This window comes from Desmodus rotundus, chromosome 12 (assembly GCF_022682495.2).
Source record: "Desmodus rotundus isolate HL8 chromosome 12, HLdesRot8A.1, whole genome shotgun sequence".
Lineage (NCBI taxonomy): Eukaryota > Metazoa > Chordata > Mammalia > Chiroptera > Phyllostomidae > Desmodus > Desmodus rotundus.
In genome coordinates, this window is record NC_071398.1 from 61,010,877 (window position 1) to 61,024,854 (window position 13,978).

General features: G+C 53.1%; 1 protein-coding gene across 1 annotated transcript in view; it reads left to right on the forward strand.

Annotated features, from left to right (window-relative positions):
- Nucleotides 1-12,386: 12,386 nt before the first annotated feature.
- Nucleotides 12,387-13,978, forward strand: part of SLC6A17 (solute carrier family 6 member 17) — a 43,566-nt gene continuing 41,974 nt past the window's right edge. Inside the window, exon 1 of the mRNA XM_045203490.3 lies at nt 12,387-12,980. The gene's annotated coding sequence lies outside the window, so the exon portion shown is untranslated. The remainder of the gene's footprint in view (nt 12,981-13,978) is intronic.

Sequence of the window (13,978 nt, forward strand, 5' to 3'; positions counted from 1 at the left end):
GTTTTTCTGCCTTATCATCTCACTGGCGTATAAACTCATGGGACAGAGCGAAGATGGTCAGGTAAGAGCACAAGCAACAGCGAGGATGCAGGAGCTGTGGAACCTGGTGGACTTGGGTTATGTCACCCTCACCAGCTTTTAGCTGTGAGACTGCAGATGAGCCTCTTGCCCTTTGCAAGCCCCATGCGTGTTAGGTTCTTGGCGCAGTAAAGGGTGCTCCCGAACGGTAGTTCTTGTTATCGCTGCGGTTAAAGGCGGTGTGGGCCCTGTATGGAAGGAAGGCACCGTGGCCTGTAGTTGGTACTGACAGAGTCGCTCCAGGGCCTCCTGTGGGCTGGAGGGGACCAGGCAGAACAGCAGGAGACAGTGGCATTGAAAGGGGGCTGTGAAGGGCAAAAAGGCTTCTGATGAGTGAAGCCAAGAGGGAGGAGCTTTGAAGCAGACTGGATGGAGCCCAGGAAGGTGCCAGGGGGGAAGGCCCGGGAGAGTTCTGGGGCAAGCGGCCGTGGGAGCTGGGTACCCACCCACAAGGACATGCACTTGGTCACCTGCTTCCTGGAACAGAGGCGATTGGTTTTAAATTCATTTCTGTGTGCCAGCCACTTCGTAACCACTGTCTCCAATGCTCACAACCGCTCTTCAAAGTAGGTAACACCGTCCCCTTTTACAAGTAAGCAGGTGAGGCCCACAGAGTCTCAAGAAGCTCCCCAAGTCCACACGAGTGGGGACAGAGCCAGGACTGAGTCGGGTCTGTCTCCAAAGCGGCACTTTGCCTGCACCCCTGCGCTAACACCAACCAGCCATGAGTGAGTCTGCGCTTCCGGCCCACATCCCTGCTCTGAGCTGGGGGACGGCGATGGGAAGAAGGTGGCACTGTCTCTGGACTCTGGTAGCCAGCGGTCTTGGTAAGCTTGCCTGGGGCCCAGCTGGCTGTGCCTGCACACGGGCTGGCCCAGCCTCCCTCCTCAGACTAACTACTGTCACCTTCGAGGTGGGGACAGTCCACTGTTTGGTAGGCCAACCCTCGGTGGGACAGGGCAGGTGGGCTGTGTCCTCAGCTCCATGGAGATGGCACAGGTGATGAATAAGGGAGACTGAGCCTTGCCCTGGGCCACTGCAGCTGCCACCTGCCTCCAGTGGGTTTTCATCTCCGGGGGGCCTGCTGGACATCTCTTCCAAGGCTGGGTGGTGGCAGAGTCCGCGGCTGACGTCTGCTTTTGTTTTCCGTCTCCTTCAGGCATATTCCAAGGCGAGCGTTTCTTTGTCTAACCTGACTCCATCTCCTCCTGGACCCTTCACCCCTGGCTGCTTGAGCGCATGTGACTGGACCGCGTGAGTCAGCTCCGAGGTGGGCAGCGTCCTATCCCAAGGCCTGGCTGTCATTTCCCCTCAGCCCACCGCAGCCAGAGCACTGTTCCTGTGCCCGAACACCCAGCGCCTGTGCCACCACCAGGCATTTCTGAGAGGGCTTCCCATCCACCTGCCAGGCTAGGCCCTCCTTCCCACCTCCCCCCCCCCCCCACCAAGCCTTTCCTGACTTCTGTGACCCACCTTGTTTCCAGACTGGACCGTCCCCGGAACACAGCTGGTGGTTAACACGCTCCTCTTCAGTTTGCTTCCCCGTGTGCACCTAAGCAGGCAGCTACACGAGGGCCAGACAGGTCTTTTCCTGCCTTTTCATTTCCTCCCCACACGGAGCAAGGAAGGACAAAGAACAGGGTGATGTTTGAAGGATTTAGATAGATAGGTGGGGGCAGATCCGGGATGTTCTGATTAAAAAAAAAAAAAAAAAAAGATTTCCATAGGTCACCAAGGATGACATCTGCCTTTGCTGGCACTGAGGGACTTTCCAGTGATTTATCAGTCTTTCTCTCCTCATTTATCAGCCGAGGTGGGGGTGGGGGCAGGGCTGAGTCCTGCTACAGACTACCTGAGCTGTTTCCACCTGTGTAGAGGCCCCCTGCCTCCAGCCAGCTGGGATAACCTGGGAGCAAAGGTGTCTAAGGTTCCACTCCCCAGAGCCACCCCCAGCCCGGAGCCGAGTCTGAACTAGGTGCAGAGGAGCGCGTTAATGACACACACCCCTGTTCTTGCCCTAGTTCAGCAACTGATTTGCTGTGTGACCTTGGACAAGCCACTCCACCCCACTGGGCCTGATTTTCTTCATCTGACAGCAAGAGTAGTGGCCCAGGGGACTGGTAAGGTGCCTTCCAGCCCTGAACCTCTGCTCTCCCGACTCCAACACAAGATGTCTATAGCTGCACAAATAAAACGTCCCTCCCCTGACCGGCAGCTTGGGCAGATCAATAATTCTCTCAGAGCGTCCTTGCAGTCAAGCGAGAATGCTGCAGTCTCCCCCCCAGGACCCATGGCACTTGATCTTTATTCATTGTTCATCTCCTCCCTCCAGCCCCCACCCCTCACCACCTCACCCCCACCCCCACCCCAGGATGCGGCAACTTGCCATGAATGAAGAGTGGCTAGTCACGTGGCCTGGTCACTATGACAACGGATCCAGCAGCCGAGGTAGGCATCAAAGTCACATGAGAGCCCCGGGAAACTGGCTGAGGTATTTATGGAAGCAGTCTGGTGCTTTTAGGGAAATGGGTCTATATTTGACTCAGGTAGGAAAGCTCCACGCTGGCCCAGGGGCAGGCTGGTTTTACATCGGGTTGGGGGCGCACAGCCCCCTCCCTTCCTCTGTACCCTGGCGCCTCCCCTTCCGCACCCCTCCCAGCTGCTGCTGCTGCTGCTGTCACTACTGCAGACCCCACTCCCTTCTGTTTACAAACAGGGCTTCCTCCCAGGTTGGGAGTTTGGGGCCCCAGGATGCTGGTGCCGTGGGCAACTGGGGACACCCTCCTTCACTCCCCCCAGGTACCAACAAGAGGAATGTCCTTGCAGCTCTCAGGAAATATTAGAAATCATGGTACTGTGATTACTCAAAGGCTTGGCCACTTCTTTCTTCCTTGTGAGTTTGGAGGGAACTGTTAAATGGAGGAAGTATAGAGCAAGACTTGGAAGGGGTCAGCCACCCAGCCCTGCAGGGGTTACAGCCACTTCCCAGAAAAGCGAGGTCATGCTCCCAGTAATGCTATTGGTTATTAAGTGCTCATGGGCGTCTGTTGTCTCGTCCAATGGTAGAGATGCCACTGTCATCCCCATTCCACAGATGAGGATGCTGATCTGTCTGATTCTCAGTCTCTTCAGTGTGCCCGAATGGAGGGGGCAGGGGACCTGGGAGAGAGCGGCATAGACAGGCAGCCTAGAGAAACAAGGAGAAACGCATCTTGCAATTTTAACAAACAGGTAATAAATGCACGGGATCAAAGAAAAATTAAAACCAAGTTAAGTCCAATACCAATTTCCCTTTCCAGGGTCCTCCAGCCTCCATCCACTCTGCAGAGGAAGCCACTGTGACCAGGTTCAGGCATCCCTTTCCAGAAGTCTCATCTTTGTATAGAAGCAGACAGAGATGTATGGACTATATTGTACATGGTACAGAATGCGGTATGAAATTCCAGAGGCACTGGACGAAAGGTAAATCTTCCTCCCTCGCCTGCCCCAGCCGCACAGTTCCTCACCCCAGAGGCAAGCACTACCGCAGTGTGTTATGTGTCGGTCCAGTAGTGGCTCCTATGTTTCCCTACAGGCACGTGCAGCGCACCCGAATGGCCACACCCTCCCCTGCCGTTTTGCATCCTTATTTCATTTAACAGTGCATCTGGAGATGTTTCCAGTTCAGAACATAGAGAGCAGACTTGTTCATTTAAAAAAAACTTTTTATTATTGTTCAAGCACAATTGTTTCCACTCCCCCCTCCCCCACCCCACCCACCCCCAGACTTGTTCATTTTAGTGACTGCAAAGAACTTCCTTGCATGGAGGTACGGTACGTTATTTAATAGTTCCTTGTTGATAGGCATCTAAATTGTTTCCATTTTCTTTACACTTCAAACACTGTTACAAGGGGTGTCTTTAAATGAATGTCTTTAAACAGCACGTGTGCAGAAACACGTAAAGCCTGTGCCTTCAAAATCCTGATACATAGACAGCAGCGATTTTCAAGTTTTCAGAACATGCACTACCTGCCTATTTAGTCAGGGGCCCTGCCCCCTTTTCCCTTACCTTGTCAAATAAAAACACGGTAACAGCCAGCACGGCGGTAGCCGTGCAGTATGAATGCCTGTCTTGAACCATCAATGTGTAGGTCTCATCATAGAGCTGCATCTTATTGGTCACGTCGCATAATAGGGTTGCGTCTGATTGGTTAATTCTTGGTTCCAGAAGCCTTATGTACAAGTGTAGGCATCTGATTTTTTGATAAGTCACTTTGTAACAAAAAGGGTGGGTAATTACTATTATTTTCTTTGTAAATCAATCTAAATTATACCTATTTTTTTCAGATTGGCAAAAAACATAATATTTTTTTGGTGTGCCGCAGAATTTTCAGAATTAGTTTGTGTGTGCCATGAGATGAAAAAGGTTGAAAATCACTGGTGTACAGTAAGGGGCCGTGGGTATGCGCCTTTGTAGTTTTGATAAGTATGGTTTAATTATCTTCCGTAGAGATTGTGCAGTTAAACTCTTCCATTCGCACATGTGCGTTATCGACCTTTTTAAAAAAATTATTTGCCAACATGATAGGTTAAAAAACGGTATCTCATTTTTCATTTTGCATTTTTCCATTATGAATGAAATTGCACACTTTTTTATGTTTTTTAAAAGATTTTATTTATTTTTAGAGATATGGAAAGGGAAGGAGAGAGAGGCAGAGCAATATCAGTGTGTGGTTGTCTCTCATATTCCCCCTACTGGGGACCTGGCCTGCAACCCAGGCATGTGCCCTGACTGGGAATCGAACCGGTGACCCTTTGGTTCACAGGCCCGTGCTCAGTCCACCGAGTCACACCGGCCAGGGCTGCACACCTTTTTATATGTGTAAGAGCCACTTGTATTTTATTTTCTATGAACTTTCTGTTCCTATCCTTCTCTCTTCTTATTGATTTTTAGGAATTCTTTTACCTCCCCTGCTTTTTAAGCAGCCACTCAACAGATGCCGCTAGACACCCAGCACAGGGCAGGGCGGTTCCAGGCATTGCTGACCCAGTGTTTGTCTAGCTGGGGAGCCAACAACAAGCAGATAAATGGGACAGTGAATTGAGTGCCAGGTGGCGATCAGCGACTCAGAGAACAAGAAAGCAGAAGGAAAAGGGAGAGCCAGTGATTCCGTCACTCTTAGAAAGGCCTTCCCCACTCAGCATTGTCTCAGTCTTTCCCATCTTTTCTTTGAGTGCTTCTATGGTTTCATTGTAAAAAATCCGACTTTTCGAAGGCCAGGGTTCTGACTTGGGTGACACTACTACCTAGGATACGTTTGGTTCCCTGTGTTACTAATTCCTGTGTTGCTTTTATCATTGCTTCCTCTGTCTCCTTTTCCTGAGTTCTCGAGATGGTGGCTTGGTTCGTTGATTTGCAATCTTTTTCTTTTTAATATATCCATTAAAGGTGATAAATACCCCTGTAAATACTGCTTTTGATGCATTCCTATGGCTTATTTTCATACATTTGTTCATTTTGATACATCTACAATTTATATGGGAAGAAGGAGTACGGAAAGGATTCAGACGTACTTGTTTTTGGATGGTCGAAGCAATACCATGTGTTAAAAATCAGTCTTTCCCCCACTCAATTAAAATGTAATCCTTATCACTTGCTCAGTGATGGGATCTGGGTTCACTTCTGGACCTCTGGGCTCTGCCTCCTGCATTTCTCACGACTGAGACCTGTGGCTGAGACGATGATGTGCTTTACCGGGGCTGGTGGGCGAGTTCCCCACCACGCCCCTCGCCTCCCCTGGTGATTTCCCTGGCTAATTGCTTGTTTCTTTTTCCGTGCGAACCTTAGAATCAGCTAGTCTGGTTAAAAAGAAAAAAAAAGCTCATCCTTTTGTTATTTTCATCATTTTAGAACTGTAGATTTAGAGCGAGTTAACGTGTTTCTTACGTTTCCTCTTCCGCTCTAAGAACATGTCCTTTCTTATGTTCTAATGTCCTTTGCAATCTCTCAGTGGCATTCAGGTGTTTTCTTTTTTTTATTGTTGACACTGTTACAGGTCTCCCCCATTTCCCGCCTTAGCCCCCCCTCCACCAAGCCCCCAGGTCCACTCCCCCCCCACTGCCTTCTGTATTGTTGTCTGTGTCCATGGGCTAGGCACACATGTGTATACGTTCTTTGGCTAGTCTCTTCCCGTCCCCTCTGAGATCTGCCAGTCTGTTCCACATGTCCCTGCCTCTGGTTTTATTGTGTTTCTCAGTTTATTTTGTGTATTATATTCCACATATGAGTGAGATCATGTAAGATTTCCTACACATCTTTTAAAGTTTATTCCCAGCATTTTCCTTTTTTTTGGTTATTGCTCCTGCAGATGAAGCATTTCTCGTATCTTCTCACTGGTTGGTATATTTGAAGGTTATGATATTTTACATGCTAATTTTGCATCCAATCACGTTACTGAGTTATATTCTTTTTTATGTTTTTTAGATGTGAATTATTTTTTAAATGAAGCTCTCAGCCTTTAAGGGGAGAATGCACATTATATTGAACCCCCTGCCCCAGGGTAAATGGCTATTTCTTAATTCAACGAATTCATAAGTGTAGGGTGTTCAGAATTGTGCCCGGTGCATCTTACGAGCTACTGGTCACGGCAGCAGTCATAACCCAGCCTCGAGTTTGCACACGGGGCCTTGTCTCATTGAATCCTCACAACGACCCCATGATGATAGAGAGCAGATTATTCCTTCCATTTTCCAGGTAAAGAATCTGAAGGTCAGAGGTATGAACTGATTTGTCAAAGGTCATTTGTAAGGTAGTGCTGGGTCAGAACCCAAGGTTACCCGACGCTGCATATCATGCAGTCTCAGAACAAGAGATGAGGTCAGTCCTTCTGTGAAGTGGAGGGTCCCTTGGAATCGCTCCTTTGGGTGTGTATTCTGCGTGTTCACACAAGTGTGTGACTAGTTGGGGCTCCCCACCCTGCTCAATGAGGACTCTACGGATTCAGAATCACTGGGCCACTTTCAAGACCAGTGAGTCCCAATTGAAGTCAAAGGCTGGGCCAGGCCTGCATTTGTGTGGCTCCCTCATTACTTCCCAAGAGGAGCAGAGGCTTTCCAGCCTCACACACCAGGCTCCACCTCAGAGACTTCCGCTCACATTCTGGCTTTCTCTTCCACTTGTCCCTTGAGCCCAGTGTCTAAACAGCCTGGCTGGATCCAGGCCTGTAGGTTGGGGATGTGGTGAATTCCATCACAAGCCTGCTCCTGCTTGTTCTTCCTTTCCTTGCAGTGATCCTCTAGCTCCAGACGGGAAGCGAGAACTTGTTATACCCACCCCTGCACCTGCCAGCCACGATTCCATAAATGCAGCCTGAACTTCAGTTGCTTCTGACGTGGGGTGCTTCTGTTTGAGCAGCCATTGCATGTCGTTGCTTCATTGTAGCTTGAAATAAAGTAAACTCTGGTAATTTTTTGTATAAAGTCTGATGAAACTGAGGATAATGGATTTTGAGAAGAAGCAGCAATGTAACAGAATGAACTCATCTGTGTGGTTTCTACAAAGATTCTTACTTGAATCTTTGGCAAGAGAGAGAGAATGATAATCCTATTCCCTCTTCCAAGCAGCATAATACTCAGAGCAAAAATGGGCTGAACACACCCCACAGGTGCTAACAAGGTCCCCTCTTCATTTGGATGAAGGTTGTGGTTGTCTTCTTGCCTCCAGGGGCTGCTTCAGGGCTTTTGTTAGGCTCTGGCCTCTACAGAGGAAAGCTGCTTAGCTCCTTTACACCTTGCAAGCTGTCCTCCGATTTATAACTCCTGCCCTAGATGCAGCCATGAGCTGACTTACCTATGCACTGGCCCCGAGGACTTTCCCAGGTGTGATCCGGTTGGATCTGAAAGCCTGACCACTGCGAGTCGGCCGCAGCAGGTGGGCTCTGAGTGGTAGGTAGGGCTGTCATGCCCCAAGGCTGACAGCAGGTGAGTCAGGTGAGGAGGGCCAGCTGCCGGCGGTGTCCTGCACCTACCCAGGGAAGTCCCTTCTCTGTTCCCTCCTCGCCACATGGCTCAAGTCTGGACAGGTGACCCTCTGGACAGCCTGGCTTGCAAGAAGTTCTGTTCCTTCTGTAGAGGACCCCAGGACAAAGAGCCTTCGCCTGAAGCAGCCTCTTCGAGCTGCTGGCTCAGCCCCTCACTATCACCATCATCATCATCACCACTATCATCCTCATCACAGCAGCAAGAGTGGACATGTGTGAGGTCCTCACTATGCGCCAGGCTGGCTGTTACAAAGGTGTCACTTGGGAAAATCCCATTTACTAGTCAACATCTGTGAAGGGGGCACTATTATTATTCCCATTTCACAGGCGAGGACCCTCTGGCCCTGAGGGGTCCCTGGCTGGTACGGGGGTTTGGGGGGCAGGTGAGGCTATGAACCACAACCACAGGGACCAAGCTTTGAACCGCACACGCACTGTGCTACCCACCGCGCTGTGCATGCAGGGACTGTGCTGCTCTGTCCCCCAGCCTCACAGGGCCGAGACCTCACTTTCCCACTCATTTCCTGACTCAGGACCCGTGACTACCGCCTGTGACTCCAGCGGACTGGTGAGAGGATGTAGCCAAGTGGGGGCTTACCGCCTTTTGTTAGGACCATCGCCCTGGGGCAGGAAAGGGGAGTAAGGAGTCAGAAGTGCCAGGGATGTGGACCAGCCCTGGAGACACTCAGGGCTCAAGTTCTTGCTTCCAGTGTCCGTTTCCCCCAGGGAGTCACCCTGGCATGTGCCCCTTCCTGCAGGTAAAATTCCACCGCACACAGGGAGGCCACAGCAGGGTAATGTCTCTCGAGGAACCTCAGTGAGCCTAGCATGTCTTCTGCAGCTACACCCTACCAGAGGTGGATGGGGGCTTGTCAGCTACGCTTTGGGCTTTGTGCCCTAAATGGGCAGGGTTGGCTCATGCTCTTTGCTGATCTGTCACAACTCGTCAGGAGGATGGGGTCTCTGCAACCACCTGCTGTGGGCAGAGGCCCTTTTACTGCTTCCAGGTCAGGGGTGGGGAGGTTCTCAAAGGTGTGAGAGCAGTACGTGGGCCAGACCTGCTTGCTACTTCCATAATTATTCAGCAATTACAGGGCTGTTCTGGTTACTTACTGCTGTGTTACAAAACACCCTAAAGGTTAGTGGCTTAAAACAATAATTATTTTTCCCTCTCATGGTTTCTGTGGATCAGGCGTTTAGGAAGGACTCCGTTTGTCTCTGTTCCATGCAGCGACAGCTGGGGAGGCCTGACCGGTCTGGAGAACCCACTGCCAAGGTGACTCATTCCCAAGGCTGGTGTGGCGGGGCTGGCTGCAGGTCAGGAGCACAGCCAGGGCTGGGGCCTCAGTTCCTCTCCGCATGGGCCTCTCCGTGGGCAGCTTGGGCTTCCTCACAGAATGGGAGTTAGGTCTAAGAGCAAGCATCCCGAGAGAGAGAAGGAATGCAAGCTACCATGGGCTCACGGCCTGGGTCTAGACACAGCGGACATGGCAGGACTTTTCTCATTCACGGAGTTGCGGAGCCCAGTTTCAAAGGGGGAGACACAGACTTCCCTTCTTGGAGAGAGTGTGGTCAAAGAACTGGGGGGGAAATGCTGGAAAAATGGATAATTGTGCCACGTAGAACAAAGGCAAGCTCATAGCTTATTTAGTATCTGTGCCTTAAGATACTCAGAAACACAGACTCAACTTAGGTGACCAGTGTCCGACACCCCCGGGTGCGAGGGGCTGCCTGGCCTGTAAGCTCGGGCTGAGCTGCTGCTGGGGGCGGGAGGCATGGGGGCGTGAGTGAAGAGGGCCCCGCCCTCTAAGCCTCACACTCTGACATAGTAGGCAGGGCGTAGAAGAATGGAGAGAGACCTACATCATACAGACCTAAATGTCAAGGTTGAGAGCAAGGGCTTTGGACCAGGACGCACCTTACTCTCTGACTTGGAGAGATTATTTAGACACTAAGCCTTAGTTTCCCCATCAGTAAGATGGCGAGACTAATAGTACTTACCTCATACTGTTGATATTAAAACTATATAATTTAAATATATTTCTATAGGCCTGGTAAAAGGCAGAATCAGTGGTCTAGATAGTCCACGGAGAGCTGGAAGTTTCCAGAAGACTTCCTGGTGGAAGCCTTACTTCCTGTTGCCCTCTCAGGGTCTTCCATATGGTGCCCTGCCCACCACCCGTGGGTGCTTTTGGCAAGGACAACTTCCAGGCCTCCTCTGTAACCTGTCTACAGGTCTGGACACCGTGGACTGCCTGCTCCTCCTCAACCGCCTCTGGGTCTTCTCAGCCCTCGACTTGTCCTCTCTGTCCCGTTCCCTGACCCTTGTGCACCGCCCCCTGCGCCAGCTTCTGTCCTCCCGACTATCTTCTCCACGCTTCCCTGGAGGGCTCTCTTTCTCTCTGGGTCACGACCCCCTTTATGCTTATGACCCCAAGCCTGTCTCCAGTCCATTCTCCTGGACTTGATAGCCACATTTCTACCCATTCTTTATTTATTCTTTCAGAAAATCCTCATGGAGAGGCTGTTCTGTGTTGAAGCTGGGCGTGGTCTCCGCCCTGTGGAATGTATACACCAGCGGTGGGTCGGGGGCTGTCATACTGTTAGGTACTGAACTACAATTGTGACAAAGGCTACTGAGCAGGAGAAATGTCCACCTGGGAGGCTGACTGAATTCTTATCTGTGGTCAGGAGAGGCCTGAAGAATTAGGGTCTGAGGCGAGGGGGTGGAAGGCTGAGTCAGGACGGGGTGGGCAGGCGGAGAGCTGGAGAAGGCCGGTGTCGGCAGTGGGCTGCAGGGAAGGCCAGAGGAGGGTAATGTGGAATGAGGCTAGAGGTGAGGGGGTGCCTGTTAAAGAGGGGGGCAAAACTGCAAGCTTGAGAAGGCTGCGCTCCTAGTTGTGCTTTCAGAAGAGGCACGGATGGCTTATTGTTTCAGAACTATCTTTTTAGGATGTTTGCATTGCAGACAGCTTTGGAAGCTGGAGATAGGGTCTCCCCAGTGGAGGACAGGTTTGTTCGCTGTCCAGTATAATAACAATATAGGTATAATGACATCCTGGGCAAAGGTTGGGCAGGGTTGCTCAAAGCCCGTTGTAGGAGGTTGGGATTTCCTAAGCTCAGAGTTCCCCTGATGGAGTATCTCCTGGACACAGCCCCAGGCTCCTCCCATGGTCTTGGCATTGAGGTAGACTGACTTGACTGGGAAGTGCAAGCTGCCTGCCATGCCTTGAGTAGTAAAGTCCTTTGTCTCTGGCCCGGGAGTCTCTTGGCTTTTGCCAGGATCCAGGAAGCTGGCAGGCCACCTTGTCAGAAAGCAAGGGTAAAGTCTGAGCCTGCAGAGTTCACAACAATGGTCCTACCTCCAGATTTGCCTTTCAGTACACCTGAGGCACCTGACCCCTCCCATTCTTCCCAAACACCTGTCTCTCATGCCAGGTGTTTTCAGGCCCAGCCCTTTCGGCCCTCCTTCATGATCTCAGCTGCACCCAAAGTGCTTGTTCCCCCTGCCCTGGCAACTTGCACCTTCCTGCCTTCTCTCCCTCTCCTCTCTCTTGGAATGCCTCTTCTGCTCCAGGAGAGCATGTCCTCTAGAGCAGAGATGATTCATTCCAGACTCCACACACAGCCCTCCAAGGCCCTGGAGCATGGAGCCTACCTCCCTACCTCACCCCTGCTCCAGCTTGGGCGGTCACTCCCCCTGCACACCACCACGCTCTTGTAGCTGTGCTCTGTTGGGCTGTGCCCTCCACAGGGTCACCCTTCTCTCCTTCCACCTTTTGAGGCCAGGATCCTGTCTCACCTCATCCATAAGGTCTTCCTAGAGCCCAGTCTCCCCTCACTGCCCCCCACTTTCCTCATCTTCTAGAGTCTTCCGTCCTTCTGCCTTGTCTTGTGGCTGCTGGGCAAACCCCACTCTGCCTCTCCCAGAGGTTTCCCACCACCATCTCCGTGATCTCAATCCCTGCAGCACCTTCAGTAGGAGCCCAATAGAAGAGGGACATGTTGAGGAGCTGAACTGCACAGCGGGGAGGTCCTGCTGGAGGCAGGATGGGAGGGCCCCAGAGCGGAAGAGGCATTCCGAGAGAGAGGAGAGGGAGAGAAGGCAGGAAGGTGCAAGTCGCCAGGGCAGGGGGAACGAGCACTTTGGGTGCGACTGAGATCATGAAGGAGGGCCGAAAGGGCTGGGCCTGAAAAGGTGAAGAAAGGAGGCCCAAGACTCAGGAGGGCCTCGGCTATTGGGGCCCGACTCCTCTCTGAGGGCAGAAGCCGTGGGGACTCCTCTCCAGGGTCTGAGCTCCTTGGTGAGAGGCCTCAAGAGGCTGGTGCCCTGAGCAGCCCCTGTCCCTCCTTCTGCCCACCCCCGCCCCTCCGCCTGCGTCGGCCATCAGAGCCTCGCTCGCAGCCCCAAAGCCTCGCATTGACGCGGGCCCCGCGCGTGAGTCAAGCCTGCGTCACGGCGCCCCGCCGCCAGGGTGGCCTTTCGGAAAGCGAGGGAACAGTGCGCGCTGCGCTCCGCCCAGCTTCGTTCCGCTCCGCAGAGCCCGGCGTGACCAGGGCGAAGGGAAGGTGGCACTAGGCTCCGGCTTCTGCAGCCCCACGCGCTCCCTCTGCCGCGGCACCTGGGTCCCCGGACCGCTCCCCAAAGCACTGAGGGAGCCGCGGGCGGGAGCTGGGCCGGGACCGTCGGCGAGAGAGGGAGCGAGAAGCGAGCAGAGTCGCGGGAGCGAGGCTCCGGGTCCCCTCCCAGCCCCGGCCCCTGCCCGTGGCCACCACACTCCGGCTGACTGTGGGAGGGGCCGTGCGCCCGCCACCCGTTGGGGACCGCAGGTGCTCCGCGGGAGTGCAGGGGTCCAGTCCGCGCGACGGTCCACGCGGGACAGGTGAGTCGCGGGCCGCGCCCTGCCTGGCTTTGCCAGGTCAGCCACTGCAACTTTAGCTGTTCCAGCGCCGCCCCAGCCAGGAAGGCCTAAGAACCCGGGTGCGAGGCGGCGCTGCTCGTTCATCCGCCCGGCTCTGCGCGGGCCTGGGCTCCTCCCCCCTCTCCTGCCTCCGTTGCCTGGCGACGGAGCCCTGGGGCCGCGCTCCTCCGGCGTTTCGGGGGTGCCTAGGTCCGTGCTCACGAGTTGGACACCTGACGCCAGCTTCCGGGGCTCTGATGGGCCCAAGAACTCCGGAGGAAATGGGGCAGACTTGCAGAGACAAGCGCCTGGGGCTTGCGGGGTGGAGGCCCGGCGGGTCTCCTCGCCTGGAGCTGCGCGCCCAGGGCGCAGTTCCGCGGGGAGGCTCCTGCGCTGCTGGAGACCCCAGCCGAGCCGCTAGGCTTTAGGCCCGTGACCTTGACGGTATCATTGACAGGAGAATCAGAGCACTCACGCCCGAGATGAATATTTAATCCCTAGTTCTGGGGCTGATCCTCGCTGAATTCGGAGCTAGCGGGAAGCCTATCCTCCCTCTAGGGAAGCGTATCTGGGATCGGAATGGCGGTGATGGGGAACATGCGCGGAGTACAGGTGGAGGGGGGGTGTCCTCTCGGAAGAGAGGCCTCTGACTCGTTTATACCTGTGCGCGCGGGGCTCGGCTCTCTAGCGATGCTCGCAGTACTCCAGGGGCGCTGCCGCCGCGTGGACGGAAGCCTGCTGTTTCCTTTTAAAGCCAAACAGCCCTCTCAGGGCTCCAAGTGTCAGAAACCCGAGGTCGGGTTAGAGGACCTAGTCTCTGTCAAGAGGTATTAAAAAAAACAAAACAACAACAACAAAAAACTTGATCCCACTCCTCTTTCCTTTGGTAAATATTATAACGAATTCTTTGGATTAGGAAATTTCTAACCAGAACTATATTTGGGGCAATTCAGCTGTGAACACGAGCAGGTGGGGTTGGG